Here is a 5000-nt window from a genome sequence, read left to right as displayed (position 1 = left end):
TATAATGCCGCCACCTTCTCCCTGTGGTCTAGTAGACTATTCCTGTGCTCACAGACCCTAGGCTGAAGAGTAGTTATTCTTCTGAGGCCTAGGATGGCGCCAGCACTGGAACTCTGTTTCTCCCTTGTTGAGAGGAGGCGGCACTGCTGCCGACCCCTTAACTGTATTGACAGACCTAGGTTGGAGAATAGAATTCTCCTGCCCCTTGGATGGCGCCGATACTGAAACAGAGTTTCTTAAGTGTGCGTTTGACCGGCAACCTTTCCGGCTCCTTCCACCCCTCATACAGGACCCTTTTCCCTCCCCCTCTGTACTTTTATGATGGCCAAGCCATTGTCTTTCTTTGAGCCATCGTCCTACAACCTCACCCTTACCGGTAGGTTGCGGGGGGTGGCCAGACTCCTCTGCAGCCGTTGTCCGGCTGCTTGCGGCTATGCCAACTGCTGGCAGCCATGACAACTGCCGGCGGCCATGTTGGCTGCCGGCAACCATGTGTTATACAAACAGTCGGCGGATATGACGGGTGCTGGCGGCCATGTAAGCTGCTGATAGCCATGTCATATGTCGGCAGCCATGACGGCTGGCGGCGGCTGGTGGCTGCCGGCAGTCATGATGGCTGTTGGTGGGAAGTCCCTTCTGTCACCAAGGTTCTTCAGTCCTCCCTTAGACTGCTGGCCACAAGTTCTGTTGCCGGGGTACTAGCCTGGCCGGTGCTAGGCTGGCCAGACCGGCACAGATAGGTGCTGACTCAGCTGGCAGTACGCCCACTGTACTAGTGCTGCTGGGTGCTAGCCTGCCGGCTATGTGCCGGCTAGACCTGGCTGGGGATGGTACTTGTGGATGGATGAAAGCCTGAATATTACATTCCCCCCTTCCATTTGAACCTTCTTTCTGGAGAAAGGCAGTAAATTAGACTTTTACATCCTTAGTTAGTCTATATATACACAGTAATAAGGCAACCTTCAAAGCATGCTGTCGCTCTCTCTTTTAGCTAGCATGCTGGCTGTGCTGGGAGGGACTAGCTATGCCGGCTATATGCCAGCTGAATTACAGTTTATTTTTATACAGCTAGTCAGTATATTAGCAGTATAGGATATACTGCAGATAAAAAAAAACTATTGTATATATCATACTAGTAGTTATTTTCCAATATATCTGGGTATCCTTGCCCGGGTGTTTGCTGAGACGAATCCTATATTGAAAAAATAGAATTTCTTCAATTTTCTGATCAGAAATCAGTTTTCATATTACCCTATAATATTAAATATTTTAAAGGGCTGGTGGTATTACACTGCTAACCCTAAAAGGGTAGAATCCTTATCCTTGATTTTCCCTGATCAGGAAACATTATGATTTAGTGTTGTAAGGGAGGTCACAGCAAATGGTCTGGGTAGGATACACAAATATATGTCTTTTATATTTCCTAGTCCAGTCGGCGTCATGCCGGCTGGACCGTGCCGTCTGATGCTTGCTACAACGGCAGCACACTGGCTGAACTACATTATATATAATTATACAGTAGTCAGTATTTTGCAATATAGTATATACTGCAAACAGAAAACTATAGTATGATTATACAGTAGTTAGTTTCTAACATATCTTGGGTATCCTTGTGCGGGCATCTGCTAGGATCGTTCCTCTATTGAAAGAATAGAATTCTTTCAATACTCTGATGAAAAATCAGTCATCCTTACCCCATAGTGTTAAGAATAAGAAGGGGCAGTGACTTGTACACATCTCTACCCCTAGGGGTTAGAACCCTTTTGTGAGAGTCCCTTGATAAAGGAATCTCCTTGTAGTTAATACTGAGGGGCGGTAACAGCATTTCCTTATTATCCTAAGCTATTTTAGTTAAAAGATGACTTTTACATATTGCTTATCAGTGAAATAATCAATTGTACACTCATTCTGCTTTCCTTTCTTTACAGGAGGAACCCCAGAAGACATGTGTTGCAGTCTTCTGCAATATCATGAGTAAGTGTTTTTATGGTCATGATATATGCAGGTTTCATGCCCCCTGCAATATTATTTCCGGATCCCTGCATTATTGGAACCCTCAAGTTTGCAATGTATGTCGGACCATAATGTCCGAGGGTTTCGAGAATCCCAAGTCGATTGAGTCTAGGGATGCAGATCGTAACAAACAACTTAACTGGGTGAGAGGCTTCCAGAATATCTCTCCGGGACCATACCTACCTAATGATAGGATGCGTAACCTACTATTTCCGAAAGCATGTAAGGAAATAGTGGAGCCCCAAGCACAATTCACACCTCCCTGCGGCCAGATAGCCTTTGGCCCGGAGGGCAGGAAGCCCCCATGGGAAGAGGTGGATAATGCCGTGTCGGAATTGCTTCCTTTTGTGCCGGCTCTAGAGCCATCAACATCGACATCTTCCCGCTGTACCTCTCTATTAGACGGAATGGACCAATTATGGACCCAAATGAAAGGTCTAATAGAAAACTTTCGAAAACAAGACAAAAAGGAGGAAGGGAAATGCAAGATAGAGCTCTGTGAAGCTCATCTCGTCACTCCCCAAGGGTCATACAAACGACCCAGAGACCAAGACCTTCCGACATGCTCCAAAACCAATACCCGGAGGTTTGCAGAGCTTATGCCGATTTTAAACGGCAAACTTTACATCTCGGAGAAGATGGGTGCTGTTCCTATGGACAAAATTCAGTTTTGGTCAAGCTTTGACGCTTTCACTAATTGCTTCATTCCACTGAGACATGAACCAACGTCAGGAAAAGAAACGGAACTGAAGGAGGTCATGATTTTCGACCATGATAAGGCACGGGCTATATTGTCAAGTAGCCTGAGAAAGGCGGGTTACTCGGTGTCGAAAGTATTTGCACTAGATAACAGACACCATTCCTTTCTTTCTCCTACTTCAACATCATTCCCCTTTACGAGGAAGGCATTTAAATCTGTTGCCAAGGCAGTGGAGGCAGGTAGATCATGTATGGTACTCGAGGAGTGCAAGCCTCTGTCACTAGCCTTTGCCAGGCAGGAGAAGTATTGGAAGGAAGTCCACTTAATTTTTTCAGTAGGAAGACTAGACGCGGATGTCCGAAGTCGACAGTTTAGCGAGAATCTCCCTAAACTATCCGAGTTATTTTTTCATAATGAACAAGAGACAAAGGAGAGACTTGCAGCCCCCCTATCCCTACAGAACTGCATAGAATTGTGCTCAGCCCACCAAAGTACCCCAGATATGCTCATGGCCAAAATGCATATGGCCACCTTAGTAAAAGACTTATGCCTTTATGAAGGCTAGGAGAGCCTGTAGAGAGTTTGTGTTTGCTGCCGTGACAGTGAAACACGAAACCAGGAAGCTGATATCTTCCAGCATCTGGGGTAGAGACCTCTTTCCAAATGAGGTAGTTATAAAGGTGATTAAGAAGGCCACCACGGAGAACATAGGACTTCTCCAAAAGTGGGGCATCCTTTCAAAGAGAAAGTCTTCCATGGTTGTGGGTCCCCAACCTAAAAGGAAGATGGAAAAGTCTAGAAATTTTCCTCGTGCTGTTCAACAACATCCCACAGTCGCAATGACCGCAGTGCCACAGGCAAGCGGTCGAATATGTTAACCTTCTGATCAAGTGAAGCAAAGAGACACTTCTGGTAGGAGGGAGGCTCCTTCAGGATCGCAGGACCTTTGATCCTTGGGTCCAAGGCCTAGTTTAAGATGGGACTAGGATGGGAAGTGGACATGCCTCCACCATCATTTCTTCAACTCTTCATGCACTCCAAAACCCTCCTGGAAGAGTATACCTTAGAGATCTAGAGCATACAGGTGGTAAGGAAAGTATAGTCCATCGAATTCCAGGGAAGGCTGTCTGGTGTTCATGAGAAGGACTCAAGAAAACTCAGAGTCATTCTGGAATTGTCGCCATTCAACAAGTTCAAATAAAACAGCAAGTTCAGTTTTTAATCCTTCTGAACATTAGGACCTTATTTCAAAAAGAGATGTTCGTAGTCTTGTCAGACCTGAAAGATGTCTATTGGCAGCTTCCCGCCAGTCATCCCCTCCCCTCCTACCTAGGATTCAAGTTACAGAGGATAATGTATGTCCTATGAAAGATACTTGTCAGACTAAACACAGTCCTATGCATCTTCACGGGATTGTCGGACACAGTCACGCAAAAACCAAGCCTAGAAATGGTTCAGGCAACATTGTGCCTGGACGAAAGGCTGGGGTGGGCAGCACCCGAAGTGGCTGGTCTATGAGCATCCAAGGAAACAATCTGGTTCCCGGAACATCGGGAATGCAAGATAAGCTTCGAGAAGTCTCGATTCTCTGCAGCTCAAAGGCTTCAATTGTTAAAAACTATTGAAACCTGTGGTCACACCAACTCTCCTTTCCCTTGGGAATATAAAAAGAGATTGCAGGGTCGGTCAAGAGACGATGGTAATCAGTCAGGATTCCAAGACACTAACAGGGAGGAGATCAGAACTCTCTCCAGTTCACAATAGTGACAGACCTAGTACTAAGAGCACAGCTGAAAGATGCGTTCAAAGTCTGTAGAAGATACGCATCAAACGCTCGAATAGATAAAAAAGGACCGATATCGGTTTTTCCTCATTCGCTATCCAAGACCAGGTTGGTCCTGTCATGGGTGGAGATACTCTCTCCACGCAGATCAGACCTCCTCAAATTGATCTTGGACATCAAAGCGATAATGAGTCTTCAGTACCAACAAGGCTAGAGAACGTCTCATAGAGTCTAGGTGACGTTAACCATCGCTTACTTATGGGATGGCACCTATCAGCAGTTCATGTACAATCGATCCGCAATGTAACAGCGGATGCTGTACTCAGGCTCAAGCCTATAGAGTTACAATGGTCCACAGACGCATACCTTTTCTCTCCCAGATGGGAACTAGTCCCTGAACTGCAGATCGACATCTTCGTCATGAGCGTCATAAAAATACTACCTCGATATGTAGCCTCATACGAAGATCCTCTAGTGGAGATAACAGACGTCATGTCTCTAGTA

Source organism: Palaemon carinicauda, chromosome 1 (assembly GCF_036898095.1).
Source record: "Palaemon carinicauda isolate YSFRI2023 chromosome 1, ASM3689809v2, whole genome shotgun sequence".
NCBI classification, from domain to species: domain Eukaryota; kingdom Metazoa; phylum Arthropoda; class Malacostraca; order Decapoda; family Palaemonidae; genus Palaemon; species Palaemon carinicauda.
The sequence above is the reverse complement of the archived record's forward strand: the minus strand, read 5'-3'. Positions refer to the sequence as shown.